We start from the raw sequence: 18,796 nt of genomic DNA, 5'->3' as shown, positions 1-18,796 counted from the left end.
TATTTACATTTATTGTTGTAGTCTGGACTGGTTTCATTTTTGGATTCCATGCTTAATAATAATACAATGATTTTATATGAAGTATAAATAATTCCATTCTTCAGCAGGAAATTAATATCTACCAAGCAATTTATGATAATCGACAGCATTTTCCTTTCTGGTCAATTAGTGCTTCACCCCACAGCTCATCAGAGTGTTATATTACTGGACAGTTAAAGAAAGCATCCAGCCATAGACAGACCGCCATCTGGGCGATGCCTTCAATGGACAGTACGGACACGGAGTCGAGCTGGATTTCTCAAAGGACGAGGAATGGATGTTATTTCTGAGAGGGGAGCTGCAGAGGATGGAGGCATTGAACAATGTGCAGGGATCTGTCTCCTCTTAAAGAGGACGGTCACAGCAATGACACTGGACTGCTTTGATGGAGTGGAGAATCTCCTCCTCCTCTCTCTCTCTCTCTCTCTCTCTCTCTCTCTCTCTCTCTCTCTCTCTCTCATAACCTTTAAGTCTACAGCATTGGCTCAGAGCCTCGACTCGCACCACACACAATATCTTTGCTGGTGGGATACTTACAGCCAAATCTTGATTTCTTGAAAAGTGGCTGGATGTAGGCTAATCACTGTGAGAATCTTGTCAGTCAGAAACCCTGAAAGAGAAAGACAATGTGAACTCAGGGAGGTATAGTTAATTCTCAAAAAAAGATCTGTATTGTATTTCTTGGACAAATGTGGTGAAATGAAGTTGTTTGCAAACTTTTGCTGAAGGTAAATCCCCTCTTGATTATGTAAATGTACAGTGTATATCCTTTAAAGACAATCCATGGCATTAAATGACACACATAGTCTGATTAGCAGCCTTCAGTAAAACCATGAAAAATGAAACTTTCCATTTGCACAATACAGAACCTTATTACAGCAAAAAATTGTTTTGAGCCAAGAGAAGAATATTGATAGCTGTCTCCCTCTCACATAAACAAGCTGATATATGGCTGAAGCCAACTGTTTTTGATCCACAAAGCTGCAGGGCAAATAAATTATGACTGAAAGCTATCCATTGCATAATAAAGCTCACCAGTTATTAAGAGAGTTAAATAAAATGGAGATAGAGATAGAGATAAAGATAGATACATCGTCATGTCTGTACATTAGATATGAAGATACAGCCATGACATAGTTGGCTTAGCTTAGCATAAAGACTGACAGGGAAAAACCTGGCTCTGTCTAAAGGTATAAAAAAAAATCTGCCTTCCAGCACCGCTGTAGCTCATTAATTAACACATTTCACACATCTCATTTATTTAACACATACTGGACTTCCTGGAGTGTTGTTGTCATCGTGAGGTTAACAGGGAAGGAGGGAATATAACGTGTTAATTAGAGAGCTTAAGTCGTGCTCGGCTATAGGCTAGCTGCCCCCCTCCCCCTGTTTCAAGTGTGTTGGCTTAGCCTCTCCTGATATCACTGTTATATCTATTTTCTCATTTAACTCTGAGCAAGAAAGCGAATAACCGTTTCCCCCCAAATGTCAAACTATTCCCACCAGCTTCAAGTCACTTTCTTAGCAGCATACTGTGATCTGCTGTGCCCTTTAATATGCTTGCAAATCACAACGTGCTGACGATAGAATTGAAGAACTTTTATGATCAGTCGAAGCCTATTCGTGTTCTTATGCAGACCTTTGAGGGTATTCTATTTGTGGCCCAATTTCCTTCTCCTATTTTAGCAAAACAATCAATTTCATGATTCACTGGACTTAATTGGTTTATTGTAATTGTATCACGAAAGACATCCACAGGGAGAGATAACCAACTTCAATTTGTGCACTTCAGTGAAGTGTCACCGGCATTTATTCTGTGAATTATATGTATTATATATGGATTTAACTTTTTTTTTACACATGCTCAAAACTGTTCATTTTCCCATTTAAACTGCTATTTAAGTAACACCCTTGAGATCAATCCATCATTAGGATGATCTGATGATGCCTTAAAATCTATGATGAAATCAAACAGTGAAATAAATGGTTTTCTATACCTCGCGCTGGTGACATTTTAATTCTAGCACACATGACTCCAAGCATTTCTAGACAACAAGACGGCTGATGAATATCGTTGCACTGAAGAAAAATGTGATGGTACATGGAGGAGACTATAGACAGGGGATTCTTCAGGTTCATGCACAATGAAATACCTGCAGTCCTCGCAGAAACTCTAGGAAACTGTCAAAGTGAGTTGTTTGCAGCTAGCTGAGGGGCCACAGTGACAGGGAGGAGAAAAGCAGTGCTTTGACACTGCTTCACACTGCAGCACGCCAACAATACCAGTGGCATTTTATTTCAAACTGAAAGGTCAAACCACATGGACTGAATTCACAATCAAACTTGATTAGAATCTCAAACATAAATGTTCTTGCCTGTTATACACTTGTATTATAAGAAGATGTCACAGCAGAAATACATGTTATCAGGTAAGGGCACATTTCAGGTCAAATCTCACTCAAAAAAAGAGAAATAATTATTGAAAGATCATAAATTGGCTAGCTGGCAGGGCAACAGACAAGCCCTTATGTGCAGATTCTCAGATACAATCACGTTAAAGGGAATTGCCTCTCGGTGAACATAATTGGATCTTTTCCACACCTATTGACCACACTATACAGAGGGGAAAGGAAAGGGAGTTTAATGAAGACTTTTTTTCTTTTGGTTTTCATTTCAAGTCAATGTCAGCGAACCATCGTGAAGGTGGAGTCATATAAAAATAACCATTGATAAGCCAAATCAGTCAATGTCAGAATGTAGATGTCACCGGATGTTTGATGTCTTTTAGTGGATCTAACAGGTCTCAATAACTCTATAAAAATACCGCAGCAATTTGTCAGCACAGTTTAGGGCACGTTTTCAGGGTCTTAAGGCTGCATTACAGTTAAATTGCTGTTGAAATTCTGTCTGGCCATCACACCAATAAGCATGGCTGCTTAAAATTGTCTTTGTGTGTTATTATCTTCTGAAACCAATAATAGTCATCTCCAAAATATCATCAGAGCATTGTTATCAAAGTTTTTGTCACAAAATTCTTCTTTTTGTTTATGGTGAAAATGATTCCCAAAGCAGTGTTTTAGCTGTCTGTGCTGTCCGTTTTTATTGACTCTGTCCACAGCTGTGAGTTTGTCTCATTGATTAAACAAGTCCACAGTAAGAGACTTGAAATAAAGCTTTCTTCTAATATTCCCAGTTACTAAAATCACACTGCGGTCCACGAGACAGAACATTCTCTGATTTATGTTCCCTTTTATTCCCCAACGGATCTCAGTTTGATGAAAAGGACAATGTAGTCACAACAACTGGAAAAGTCACTCAGCAGCAAACTCCAGAGCCTTTCCATTCTTTAACGAGATTACTGTGCAGCTTCTCAGACAGCACTTGAATTGCCGAGCCCCCGAGGATCCCATGTTTTCTCTCTCTCTCTCTCTCTCTCTCTCTCTCTCAGTCTCCCCTTCTCTCTGTCTGTGTCTGTCTCCAAGACACGTGGCTCTCCATGACTGTTGCTCCCACTCAGTCAGGGGAGGGGGGACTCATGTGGGGCAAAGGGAGCCTACAGGAGACTTTTGGGGGCTCTCAGTTGCCTTGCGTTCTCTGAAGCGTAGCGTATGAACAATTCAAGATGTGCACGCGTGGTCGAGGAGCTTTCCACGCAGGAGGAGATCTGGCCCAAATTTAATCTCTCTATTGTGAGGATGGAGGGTTAGAGGGAAAAAAGGGCCGTGCCTGCTGAAATCCCACTGGCAGTGCTGCAATGCAGGGGTTTAACATAGAGCCAGAAGGCAGGCGAACCCATTAAAGAACTGGCCCTCTGACTACACACTTCACACATTTTAGCACAAACACAAATACACACAGCTGGACCAATGCATGCAAGAACACCCACAAAATCCGATTTGATCTGAGATACCTGCATAAAGAGTGTTTGACAGGTAGAAAAGAGCAATTTTGCCATCATTAAATGCAGTGACGCCTACATAGAGTTTAGTAAAGCAGCTCTGCTTAAGCTTCGTCACGTGTAATATTTGCGGCTCTGTAAAGGACAATCAACTTAACTTATGCATTTCCAAATGAGTAAAATGGTAGTTCTTAATTTGCATATTTTTGAAGCCCCTGAAAGCTTTATCTATCAAGTATTTCTCTATAATAATAAACATTTATGTCTAAATAAGCTATACTCAAAGTAAAAAATATATATACAGTACAGGCCATAAAAAGGAAATGCATTGAATGAGAAAGTGTGTCCAAACTTTTGGCCTGTACTGTATATATATTTAGTAATCATTTCTTCATCAGGAGTGTGTGGGTGTGGTTTGATGTTGCTGAATCCTGATTGGTGCATAGAGGTATGTGACATGCCCTTTTCTATCTGAGCCCAGCCCACTTCAAACCAGTGAGGAATACTGAAATGTGAAATAACCTAAAACTGCTGTAAGTGTGGCAGAAAATACTGTTTGTGTGCAATCCCATCACTGAAAACAGCGCCTTTTAAGGTTATTTAAATGATTTCTGTGTTGAAAGGGTTCACCAATGGGCACCATTTGTCTGAATATAAATCGAGGTGGAGGCTTCCGTCGGCTTTACTGTTTACTGTCCATACAGTCTCCCAGTGTGTGAGAGGTGAAGGGCGTGATGGGTGGTTGCTTACATGACAGACTGCTGACTATGGGACTCTTTAATAGTCAGCAGAAACAAGCAATTGATGACCCTTTGGCTTCTTCACGCTCCGATTCAGCCAGCACGGAGACAAGAGAGAGAAACAATGCTGTCCATCAAACTTTTTCTAACTTGAAGTGGTTCATTTGAATTTGAAACTGAAAGTCAACATTCATGTGTAAGGGAAACAGCACAATAAATTATAATGTAATGTAACTCATTTTACAGCTAGTCTAAACTTTTGTGAATCCAGTTTTCATTTTATTTTATTTTATTTGGTCTTACTCTTGTTTATAGACGCTTGTGGAAAATCGTTTTCTGATTCGTAATCACTACCCCTGGATTTGTTCCAGTACTGCCTTCACAGTTTCGCAGCTGCTTCCAGTAAAAACCTCAAAGGCCATCACCTGTCTTCAACCTTTATTGGAAGTGTGTTTAGCTCTCTGCACAGCTGTGCACCCACAGTACACACATAGTGAGGGCAGACAAAGGACAGTTACCCAACAACCTCTAGCAGAGATCTAACCCTGATGTTTCAGGACTATCTTGCATTAAGGCCAGCAGGGATCGTTTTCAATTTAAGAGCACAGCTTAAAAAATAACTGTGTTGGGCCACAGATCTATCAGCTAAATTTAAAATGTCTGCATCAAATCAATTTCAACGTCTTGCCTAGCAGCAGTTAAAAAGTTATTGCTCCATCAGCCTCATGACACAGCAAGCACCAACAAGAAAGATTTAGCCTTTGCGTCATTTTAGTTTTTTCAGTCTTCGCAACTTTTAGGAAACGATGATCTTACTTCACTGAAGCAAGTGCTATTTTTCACAAAGCTGCTGTCCATAAATCCTGGTGGAGAGCGCTTACTTCCCTCTGGCTACCTGCCTCACTGAGAGACAAGACCTGTGTTTATGTGGAGAAATAAGGCCATTCATCATCCAGTCCCAGAAAAATAGTCAACAGCAGGGATGAACCAGCGCACAATTCCAGATTAATTGCTTCCCTCCATGCCTGCCCGGTGAATGAAACATAACACTACAAACCACAACAGACAGGAAGAACTTTATTAATTACACATGTGTACCAAGTCAACCGTTCTCTGGGATATGTTTTCATGCTAATCGAATGTGTCTCTAGCTTGAAACAAGCTAGCGCAAACTGCTGATTAGCTTATAAAGCTAGTCGTTGGGGCACAGGTAAAGTAAAAATAAATTTATATTTCTACACCACTAACAAGGCTCAAAATAGCACCATACTTCCACAGCAGCATAATGAGGGTCCCTACATGTAAACCAAAGCATTGAGATTGTACAGACAGTTTATTAAAAAGATAGATTATAAAGACAGTAGCGGTAGTAGCAGTAATCAGCGGTTTGCGCTATCTTGTTTCAAGCTAGAGACATTCAACTAGCATGAAAACATATCCCAGAGAACGGTCGACGATGTGTTTATTAACCCCTAGGTTCATTTTGCGCCAGAATTGTCCTTTAAGGAAATAATGAAACGTATCAATTTACTTTCTGCTTTTGACTATTAACATTGCCTACTAAACGACTGACAAATCTGATTGTACAATGCATTGTTTGAGTTAACAACTTATTATCTTAATCACACAAAAATTGAATGACTATTATGGAAGAGGACAACCTGTGCAAAGACAAATAGATAAGGCGAGAAGCACTCAAAAGCCGTCAGACCTTAATGTCTCTGATTACATGCTTCCTGAGAGCAGTGTGGCTCTAGAAAAACAACATACTCCCCAGGGGACCAACAAACTCTCATAAATGTCAAATAGGTTTTAGTAACGTGCTTTGCAAGCAGCTGTTTTGGGACAGGGCCTCTCAACATAATAAAACCATATTACCTATCAAGGTCTATCGAGAGCTGGAGGAACAATCAATTCTCATACTGTTTAGTTAGTGGCACATTTCTGATCAAAACTAACAAAACAATTCCTCTTTTATATTATACATCCTTTATTTTAGGATTGTATTTTAGAAATTTAGAGGCCTGAAATGGCTGAGAATGACGAGTGCCGTCTTGTTATGCCAACCTTGTCAGAGGAGGGTGGATGTTCTTTTCGGCTCCTTGTAATGCGGTCAAACGTATTGTAGGACAAACGATAGACAAAGCCGCAAGTGGCAAACAGAGTGGCTGCTCATGGGGATCATTCACCTTCACATCGTCAGTGAATTTTGTTACAAGGCAGGGCCCAAATCTTGGAAACCACTGCGCCATTAGTCAAACACAGATTGGGTGTGACAGCTAACCTCTCATGGTGATCTCCTCGCACCACGTAAAAACTGACTCTCGTTGCTGCATAATCATGCTGTACTGATATCAGTCTCGCAGCACAGTTATAGCCCGTAGAACAAAGCAGAGACACATTTTTTGCATCGTTTTTATGTGGAATAACAGACAGACAGAACATTATAACCATGTAATGAACTAAGTTAACTACAAAACTCTGTCAAACATTTAAGAAAATTAAAAGGCACTTGGATAGCACTGACCTCCATCAAGGCCAGTAATCCAGTCTTTTATTGATATGCAACTCTTGTGTTTTTTTTTAAAGATTTTTTTGGGCATTTTAGTACTTTATTTATATAGGACAGCTGAAGACATGAAAGGGGAGAGAGAAGGGGAATGACATGCAGCAAAGGGCCGCAGGGCGGAGTCAAACCTGCAGCCGTCAAGGAGTAAACTTCCATATATGGGCGCCTGCTCTCCCAGGTGAGCTACTCAGGTGCACAGTGATACGCTAATCTGTAAGCGCAACCAATATAGAATACGTCTATGTCTGGATATATTTCCAAAAACTATTACAATTATGTCAATATTAGGGGTGTTACCAAAAATTCAGTAGTCAGTGCCAATACTAATAAAATGCCAGTTTCGATACCATGATAAAAAAAGGATTTTCTAAGATTCCATGTACTTGAACTTGAAATATGAACTTCTTTATTAAAATATTTGAAAAATATCAAAATGCCATAACAAGACATACAAAACATGTGCAGTAGAGCATAGAACAACATAATACAGTGCAATTAATGGTTGTAATACAACAACTAGTGTCCCTAGACACATTCCAGACTTCCAGGCATCTTTTCAAAAGGTACTGTGCAAAAACAGCAACAGTGTTTCTAACAGTTGCATGACCAGAGATTTTACAAACCCCGGGTAAGTATTGGAGATGTATTTGAAAGATGGAGACAGCTTAGAGCCCAAAAGGACGCCAAGTTGGCTAATTTCCTCCTGAACAGGTAGCTAAGCATTAGCTTCAGGCTAATTTATCACGGCTACAAGGGACGGGCATTTTATGTCATTTCAACATCCGTGTACTCACATTGAATTATATAGCTAGAGTACCCGAGTTGGTTACTCGCAAAAACAATTGAGACACAGCCAGTAAAGTGATCCCAACTGGTCCTGGCTAACGGCGCCATGCTAACCCTGCTAACTGCTAGCTAACGTTACCCGGAGGACCAGGCAAACGGCCACGGTTGTTTACAACGCGTAGCCTGTTCAGCGGCTGTAGCCGACAACGATAATGGTGCGTTCTTTTTCTCTTGTAATCACGACTAGTAGCTCGAGTGTGAAGTCACATCCGTGTCGAAAAACGAGAAACGAACTCGGGGTCCTCTGAATTCAGACGACTTGACGAGTCGTATATACGACCTCGGGGGCGTTCTTTTTGCAACTTCCGGTTCTTAACTCCGAAAAACGACTCGTAGATCGACTTCGGTGGACAAAAAGAACGCACCATAAGTTATTTGAAGCCAAGAGAGGGGCTGTAAATCAGGAAGAGAGGACCGTGAGTTTGCAGTGAACAAGCCGTTTTTTAGGTTGGGTAGAATCTATCTCCGTTGACTCTCGTTCATATTTTTTCGAAAGATATGTCCCATGGACCGGAAGTAGAAAGGCGTGACTTCGGCCACTTGACCTCCTACTTCTGAACGTAAGTATCGACTGAAACACTCAGCAGCGTATACTGCCCCCATCAGTTCCAGAAGAGGTGCAGCACCGATGCTGCTAACACTGGCATCGGCGCTCATGGTGCTTAAAAAAAATGGGCATCATCGGTGTTTTGTCATTTTAGAACTGAAAAGTATTGCAAGTATCGGTTCTCGTGACATCCCTAGTCAATACATAGTTGTGCTTTGTTGAAGCCTCAGCTTCTCAGCTATGCATTTAATATGTATCTAAATTGGAAATATTTTACATACGTATTTAGTTGTTTTACGGACAACCAGATAACACTTTATTATCATGTACAGTACATATGTACAAATATCAAATGCTTAGACTGAAATAACATCATGAACATGGCAGCTTTAGTGTACAGGAAAACCCAGCCCAGCATATAATATGACCTCTATATCATCAACCACTGCACAGCAAGCAGTTGGCAGCCACACATTACCGTCATCGCAGTCTGGCTTACCGGATGTACAGTGCTGGGATAAAGCCTGGAGCTGGATGTCGCTCCCCTTCCGCTATCTCCACTGTATGTTTTACAGCTTAGTGCTGCCCACAATGGTTGTGATTTTTTTAAAGAAATACAAACAAGCCAGTGATTTTTTCCCCCTATTATAAACCAGATAGGATGGCAATGCGAGATTACAATCATTGTGATTTAGCAGAAGAACCAGCTATGTTACATAATGCACGATTTAAGGGTGACGCTGCATAACGCTAATACTATAACAATCACACAAACAAAAAATGAAACTTGTCTCTGAGTGTTTGTCTGTGGCGTCCCGGGTCACAGCTGCAAATGTTAGCATAATGGAGAGGGCAAAAATACACAGAGCTACCTTTAAAGCAGTAGCCCCACCTAGTGGAAAAGTCACACCACACTAGGCCTGCACGATTCGAGGAAAAATATGAATCACTATTTTTTAGCTTAGAATTGATATCACGATTCTCTGCCATGAATTTTTTCTCACAAAGTGTAAGTGGCAGTACCAAACATACTTTTTTGTGGCACCTATAGCACATTGCGCATCACCACAAGCCTTTAAACATAGAGGCTTCAATGAATAAAGAAAATCAAGTACATACTGGCCATTTTAGTACACTAGGCTACCAGAAATAGTGACATATAACACACTGAACTAAATATGGCCCTGATACAGGCTCTATCTGAACTCCTTGAACATGTCTTTACATAATTAAAACATGTTAATGTCAATGTCAAATGCTTTCAATAAATTAATTGAAGGAGAAAAAAAACTATGGTTTGAACAGGGGTGAATCAAGATCGCGATTTTATAACGATTTATCATGCAGGCCTACGCCACACCATTGGTAACTAATGCCCATGAAAAATAATTTGTGTACCCTAGCAGTTTTTCTGTAATCCTGCTAAAACAAAACATGAGCTCCTCGGCGGAGCTTACAACCTGTCCTCTGTGACTGAAACCTTCAGTCAATAATCAACTGCTCTTTCTATAACACTATATACAGCTGAGCCACAACATGCTGAATTTAATTTCAAATACCTTTAATAGGCTTACTGCTGGTTGCTGCGTCCCTTTAATGTTCATGTCTTTAATCTACGGATCCTTCATGAATGACAAATTGCTGCCGGTTTAACAGTTCAATACATTCCTGCCCTCTTCTGATGATTTATTCAAATGTGTATCAACTAATTTGCTATTTACTTTTTTTTAAATTAACGTCATTACCTTTCAGCACAGCTCTTGTATATTCAAAAAGTCACTGTCTCCAGTTGAGTGATGGAAAGATGTGACCCAAAGAACATTGCGATATTTAACTGAGATCATCTGTAAAGTAGACGGAGAGTCGTTTTCAATTAAGCTCTCATTAAAATCTAAATTAGGTACTGACCTTTGAAACATACTAGCACAGGGAGGGAAGAGAAAGGTAGACATGTACGTTAAAACATCCATCTCTGATTAAAAGGAGTCCTGTCAGTGTTGTGTTTCAAGGGTCTCTAACTCATTCAGTAAAATGCTCCAAACAACAAAACGCTCTTAGTTACATCAGCCTCATCTAGACATTAGGGTCAGGGCTTTCTAAGATACAATTTAAATTGTCAACAACTGTGTATTGCAAAAATATTTACATAGTATTTTCCTTTTCATATTTGCACGCTTGCATCGAGATTGCATGGATGTCTAGTGGTTAACAATCCAATCAAGTGTTCTCAGCTGAAAGACGTGCTTCTATTACACAAATATCTGAAGTGATAAGCTGCACAATAGCTAATATTCATGAGTAGCTACTTACATTTGCATTCATTTTTGAATGAATGAATTTCTAAACAAATCTGTGAAAAAACTTTCATATACACAGACACAATCAGAAAGACAAGATGACGTACGTTAGGGATGTTCCTGCAGCCAGACAGTAGCGTATTATCACCTGCCCTCACATAGCCTTGTAATCTGAGAGCGGCATCAACAATCAATGAAAGGAGGGAAAGAGAAGACAAGACCAATCGATGCCTGTTAGAACGTTACGGTAATTGTGCACTTATCAGTTTGGAGCAGCTACCTGCTATGAATTTGAAAGAGCCTGAACTAGGTAACCATTCCTATGATGACACTTTTTTTTTTTTTGAATTGCAACAAATTTAATAAAACATTTGTGGAATCACAGTATGTTGTCCCAATTTTGATGGTAACATGAATTTCTGTACACTGAATTTCATGAAAAACCATTCAATAGTTGTCAAACATGTAACTAAAAGCCTAAAAAAGTCAACCTGCTTGTGGCTCAAGAGGAAAAAAGAAAGGAATGACCAAAGTATTTTGGCATTATCCTCTGAGGACCACAAATGGAAGAAAACTGGTAGAACAACCAACAGATCGACTAATGAAAACTCACCACTAGAATGACTAAAAAAAAACTAACATATAACAGCATTTCTTTGTTCACTGCTGTAATTGAAAAAGTTGGACAAAAATGCAGGGACCCAAATATTGGGTTACAATGAAGCCATCAGACATTGTTGGCAGTCAGTGTCAGCTGGCTACAAAACAGTTTTGGGGTCTGGCTGGTAAACGTTACCACAACCTGCTTTATGTTTTGGCCAAAATGTATATAACAAATTATCCAAAAGGGCCATACTCCCTAACATGGTTCTGTTTTATGAGCCCATCAAATAATCCAATCAGGATGTTGCACTGGTAATATGGAAAGCAATAGCAGGTTTTATGGGAGGACAGGATGGACAGCCGACCAAGGGCCCAAACTCCCCAAGGGGCCCCCATTTAGGGGCCCATAAGATCACGCCCTACTTTTGTACCATTTCATTTTACTTTTTTACTTCCTGACTTAAAGCACTCACTACTTTATTCTGCACAGCAGAAGAAGAACAAATGGATTTAATATCATGCAGTGGGCATGCTTTCCTGTACCTTCCTATTATGGTGCCATTGTGGTATTCCTTGAATGGGCCCAATGACTTTGGTTTTGCTTTGCTGCTTTGGTGGACTTAGTAGTCTTTTCAATTCATTTTTAAATCACAGTATCAAAAAAACTTAATTTTATAATGAATCTAGTTTGCTAAATCATTCAGTTAATGAGTCACGGAGGTTAACTATAGAAGTGTAGTTATATTATAGTAGTCGGTTACATCAGACTGAGTGTGGTATTGTGATATGGGTGTTTTATGAATATTCTGCCTATACTGCAGACTGCAGAAGCCAAAGCTGTCACCTAACTCCATTTAAACAAGTTACATCTTTTATTTGTCCATCCTTGTTTACAGGTAGCCGTGGGATAACTAGATTGCATTAAATCAGGTTTCGCCATAAAGGTAATCATCATTTCTACTTCTTACTGCATCCTAACAGATGCAAGTGAATGCCCTAACAATTAAAAACCATAAAGCCTTGAAGAAACACATAGCACGCCAAATATTTCCACTCAATTGACAATATGTGAAATCCTACACAGCCAACTGACAGTATTCCATCAATTATTCAGGAGGACAAAGGCTCACAAAAAGTACTGCACCCCCGGCTATGCAGCAGTAAATCACTGTATAGCACACCATCTGCTGCTTGTCAGAGCCAACGGTTGCTGTGTGGCACAGGAGTGTTGAACAACATTGATCTGGAAGTCTGGGTTGATTTCCATTGTGAATCATAGATCAGACAGCGCAAGTAAAATGTCTGGGTCAAAATGTAGACACTGAGGAAAACATGCATTATATTGAGACATCTATAGTACCAATGTCCCATTTTTAAAGCCATAAGTGAAAAGGTAACTTGACAATGTGCACACTGTGAGCAGTGTGATACTTCTGTATCCATCTTGTGTGAGTCACCTGGGCTAAAGGATGTTACTGTAAAAAGAATATTTAAAAAAAAATCCCTCATTAAATATTGAGCATCCACATGATGGGATGTAAGAATGATTCTTCCCCTCGGTCTTTGGGTCCTTCACCCTTTTTGGCGTTTCAAAGTGTAACCTGCTCCAGAGACAAAATGTCCCATATTTGGACTTCAATAATGCAACGCCTTTGTTCTTAAAGCTAAGGGTAGGCTCATCTGACATCTGACTAATCGCTGACAAAGCCACGGGTTCAGTTAGCAGACTTACTGTGCACTGGCTATTTCTGGGCATATAAACAACAGAATTCCCCACAATATTCAGTAGCATCAGTTTAAAAACATCTGGCAACCATTTTACAACAGTAGAAGTGGATATCTTTTAGTACAAACTGAACCTTTCAAATTGAACTTCTCCAGGTTCCTGTTTTTGTGACAGTTTTGACTAATTGACTGCATAGTGCATTTAGTAAAATAAGCATTTGGTATCTGTCAAAGGACTAATGGCATCGTCCAATCGTCCATTCAAGAACTCATTGGGTGTTCGAAAATACGCAACAGTCACAACAATATTCAGGAAACTGCAGATATGTCAGGAGAACAAAGTCACTGTGGCTTCTCATTATGTTGATTATCAGTTATTCTGCACGTCAAAGTCTATATTGTGTCTTGTCAGCAACCCAGTCAAATAATGACCTGTCTAATTATTCGCTTCGACTGACATCTGCTGTGAAATGGTAAATGAAGCAAAACAGTCCAAATAAGCATCCTACAACTTTACAACTTCATACAATTTAACGTGTTAAAAATGGGTCACACAATAATGTTTCCGTCCTTTAGTCAAATTAACTGATTAATCTTTGCTCTTCAGTTGCTTAGACCAAAGGAATAATTTCAGTCTTTAGAGCAATTTGAAAGCACTGCCTCTTTAAACAGTGCCTTCAAACAGCAGCACTTGATTATGTCTCTGCACCAAATTCAAAACATTGCATCATTTCAACCAGCACCCCTGGCGCTGGCAGGGTTTAATGTCACCCAATATTGTCATTAAATAAATACTGACATATCTGTAAAGGATTTTAGCTTCACAGAGTCGGAGTAGACATAATCCCAGCCAGTATACGCTCTGTGTTTCATAACTGCCTGGTTTGTGGGTGGTGCTGCCGGTGTCTAAAAGTAACAACAGCAGCCATTTTAAAAAGCTCAATTAAAAGGGATTTTTAGTAGAACATAAAAAAGTCATATTGAACTACATTCTACATTTGTCATTTTGCAGAAATTATGCAAACTCTACACAGGGGCTCAGTTTTGCATCTACTAAACGCTCCAACATTATGTCTGAAAAAACCCCACAAGGAGTGGCAGCTTAGCTGGCAGTTTAAAATGTGCACAAACACATAATGCACCATTGATTTCATTTCTAATGCAGCTTAACTTTCCAATTTGGATTCATTTCTTCATTTTATAATATGAAAAGGGTGAGGCTGCAAAAAAAATGAAAAGAACATTTGTAAAGAGATTTTTAAACTTTTCAGCCGCATGCCAGGAACTAGATAAGGAGAAAATTACAATTTCAATGTGTAAATGACTCTGTAATGGCACAAGGCAGGTTTAATGCGTTTTCAGACTCAGAGCAGCACAATCAGCTAGTCCCGAACGTCCATTCATTTCTCATAGAGCCTAGCCACCAGGGAAACCCGACCAACGTGATGTCGGACAACAAGCACGCAAGCTGAGATAGACCCAAGCTGAGAAGTTGTTGCCCTTTTTCACATACAGTTCCTTGTTCTCTAACCCATTTCCTTTTTATTTTATAAATAATACTTCAGTCTGGAAAGTGCAAAACAGGGACAACGTTATTTTAAGCAGGTTCAAAGAGTCTCATCCTAAAAATGTGGAAGTAGTGTGAATGTTAAAGTGGTAAATGATGCAGTTACATTGTGGGACTTTGTGGTAAGCTTTCTTTCTCTCCTTAATTGATTTTACAAAGAACTAATAAGTTAACTTTTAATTAGCATGTTAGCATTTGAATTTAACTTGAATCACAAAATATTCTAGTTCATTAATTTAATGATTGTGTTCTGTCAGAATGAAAAGTATCATTGCAACAAGTAAATTACCCATGTTAGATAGCATAGATTGTAGAGAAGGTGTAATATAATTCAGTCCCGTCGAATCCCAAAACAATGTCAACTGATCCAAGCACTCGGTGGCATCACACACTCAAACTCATCTCAAGGGTAAAAACTTCATAGCGCAGATTTAAAATGCAAACTGATGCGTGCACAGTGATCAAAGGGCATGACAAACAGAGAAAATTAAGCTGGGTGTAAGAAGGCTAGCAATACCAAGTGCCTATTTCTGCAGATAACTTTTCAAGAAGACGTCAAGGAAACGTGATGAGGATAGTTGTGGTGAGTCTCATCAGTCTTATCTCTATCAATATACATGCCAATCAAACATGTACAGGTCCATAACTACCACTGATGGATCCAGTCAATTTCAGAGGTAACTATTTTACTTTTCACTCCACCACATTTAGTTGACATCTTTAGGTACTAGTTACATTCCAGATTACGATTTTATATAAAATGCAATGCATTGATATATAGATTAAACTACCAAATGGTATAAAACGTATTAACTTCATCTCAACCAGCAACATGAAATGCTACTCATGCATTGATGCATCAGTATTTAAAATCTAATAATGTAACTCAGAGAGCCCATTATTCTTTTACTTTAATATTTTAAAGTAATAATCAAAGATTCTCATTTAAATAATTGTCTGTTATGTCATTATCCCCGAATAAGCTAACACAATGGTAGTCTCGCATTGCCAGAACTTCCTCTGTTTTTTTTAAGATAATTTTTTGGGGGCTTTTCCCTTTATTTTTTGAAAGTGGATAGATATAGATATAAAAGGTGGAGAGAGATGGGGGATGACACGCAGCAAAGGGCAGCAGGTCGGATTCAAACCCTGCGCCGCTGCAGGACTCAGCCAACATGGGGCGAACGCTCTTACTGGGTGAGCTAGAGGCTGCCCCAACATGCTCTGGTTTATTGGCATTTCTGTAAACCAATCACAATCGTCTTGGGCGGCGCTAAGCGAGCAACGGTGCCTCTGCAAAATAGCCTCGGGAAGGAACTTGTTTTTGGTGGAACACGTGTGCGTTCAAAAGTTGTTTTAGTCGTGCAAGAGAAAACGAAAGAAAGATTGGACAGACAGTCTAGCTAGCTGTCTGGATTTACCCTGCAGAGATCTGAGGAGCAGTTAACCATAGTCCTCATAAATCCACCGGAGTTTAAAATGCCAAGACAAAGGAAGCCCAAAGCAACGGATATCCGGCCTAAATGAGTGAAATCCGGCGGAACTTTCGTCGGCAACGGAGTAATCCCGGAAGTGGAACATCGAGGATATAGACTTACACAATGGTGATTGAGCCTGTGGCCCACTGATGAAAGCCCTTTCATTTGCAGTATTACGAACTGTGTCTGTGGCGACAGTACCGGGAAAAATCACAAGCGGCGCACAGTTAGTGACGCGTTTTCCATCACCCAGCAGTGGTTGGTCAGCCAAGGAAGGGTAGGCGGAGCTAACGCAACAGACTCGCTCTTCTTAGTGTGTGAAGGTTCAATGTTATTCACCAGATCCCACCACGCTTGAAGCAGGCACCCCAACTAACCAGTAGAAGGACATTATCCCTCACCGGCTTCCCACCTACCAACATGACCAACTGTGTTTGTTGACATGTATGAACAGGCTGGTGCTGTACCCAGGTCTCTGCAGTGGTAGGTGAGTGTTTTGCCCCTGCACCAGCCGGGGATTTCTGAAGGCAGAAGAGCTAACTGAATTATTGCCCACCGTGTCAAGGACATTCTCCAAAGAAAGTCTGAAAGAGAGAAAAAAAAAAACTCAATATCAAGCTCACTGTCACAGCCCCTTTGACGCATTTCAGTGAGGGGGCACAAACCAGCCATGCCCTAGATAAACGGTACCCTGCACTGCACTGAAAGACTCTTGACAGCAGTCAGGTTTACATAACAGACAGTACACGGGGATGCACATCACTTCCAGTTCCATACAAAGAAAAAAAAATACAGCTTGCCTGTTCATCAGTTTAAAAACCACTGAGGATTTTCTCCCTGGGTTTTAAGATGACTCACATATTAGGAATCATTTTGTAGAAAAGGCATAGTTTACTTTGCTGGATTTTAACTATCTGGTGAGGGCGATGGTATTGCAATTCATTTCTGCTTGCTTAGTTTCCCAAAGGAGATCAGGTGAGATACAAATGTGAACGTAATACACCTAAAATAGGACATACAAACTCAGGATTGGGAATGGTTTGTAGGTTTAGAATATGCATATTTATTCAACAAAATGCTGGTTCTCTTCTCATAAATACCGTTACGTTCTGACTGCTGGCTAAAGCTGCTTAGTCCTGTGTGTCAAGTAGTAACGAGTCAAGTAGGACAGACCACTGCTCGTAACTGGCAGACACAAGAGGAGAATCTGTGAGAGAGTCAGGCCTAAAATAAGAAAAGAAAATATAAATCATGGAGACCACTGACAGCAGTGAAAAAGGGGGGAAACACTGGTTTGGGCTTTTTGCAGTGGAGATGGACGAAGGATTCTTAAGTGACACAGAGATTGTGTGTTCGGGAAAATGCTAACCAAATTTAATTTATCATTATGTCAGTGAAGTCTATGAACAGCACCAGCAAAGACTGCACGTTGTTGACTCACTAAAACACCATGGAGAGCAAAATTAGACTCTGCAACAGTCGTGATTCACCAACGCTTCGAATTAGTGCACAGTTCCCTCCAGCATAGAGCAGAATACAAGACCACTACAGCGACATCTTGATGCTCCCTCCCCCCTTTTGTTTACCTTTTTCTCCTCCCGAGCTGATATTATACAGCCACTCTCATGCAAGCTCTTGGCAATTCACACAGCCATACTATAATTCAAAAAGCATTCTTATTTAACCAAAAGACACACTGTGGGTATTGCAAGGCTTTGTGTACTGATTCAGGAAAACTCTCCAGATGAGAATAAAGATTGCAAAAAATGTATTTACGAACAGCTCTCCAGATAACAATGCTGTGAGTGGGGGTATATAACTAGACAAAAGGATGGGAGCAATTATTTTGATCAATATAGTACAATGAATGCCGTGTCCATCCCGCTAGTTCCAACTATTACCAGCCTTATCATGGGAGGAAATAGATTTTGCAACCCTCCATCATGCTCTTGGAGATGCCAACCAATTTGCTGTCAAGTCAATAATCTCTTTGGGAGAGATTGAATCTGCAAGATTTGTCCAAGTTTGGCTGGTACACACTGCCGAAACACAAAACAAAACACATTCAGTCATTATACTTCACTCTTTTTTTAAATCCCAGAAAAGTAGGATTAGTCTACGTTTGTTTCGTTTTTGTTATTGACACTTTTTTACAATGCAGTCTGATTCAAAACAGGTTTGCTGAATACAAATGAAATCTTTTATTCTAGGGATGGCAGCAGCACAATGACCCGAGTAGAGAATAAGTGAAGAGGGTGGATCAACACTCTGCGAAGCACCTTCAGCTTTACAAAGCACCGTAAGTGACCTGCCACTCACACAACTTGAGTTGTTCATTCAAGTTGCAAAAGAATGTGGTAACAAACGGGAGGTTGAAGCTTTGTGATGAATGCCAATGACTGAGTCATGACTGATTTGTTAGTACTGAGTCATTGTTTTTCAAAAAGAACTATCTTGATAAAAATTTTTTAAAAAGATGCATTTGTT

The 18,796-nt window shown here is 39.9% G+C and overlaps 1 protein-coding gene across 2 annotated transcripts in view; it reads right to left on the bottom strand.

The window, feature by feature from the left end:
- Positions 1-18,796, bottom strand: part of LOC114558874 (synaptotagmin-2) — a 58,562-nt gene that overhangs the window by 30,677 nt on the left and 9,089 nt on the right. For both annotated transcript variants that reach the window (XM_028583152.1, XM_028583153.1), the window contains exon 2: positions 577-649. The gene's annotated coding sequence lies outside the window, so the exon portion shown is untranslated. The remainder of the gene's footprint in view (positions 1-576; positions 650-18,796) is intronic.

This window comes from Perca flavescens, chromosome 7 (genome assembly GCF_004354835.1).
Source record: "Perca flavescens isolate YP-PL-M2 chromosome 7, PFLA_1.0, whole genome shotgun sequence".
NCBI lineage: Eukaryota > Metazoa > Chordata > Actinopteri > Perciformes > Percidae > Perca > Perca flavescens.
This window is presented reverse-complemented; position numbering and strand designations above follow the sequence as displayed.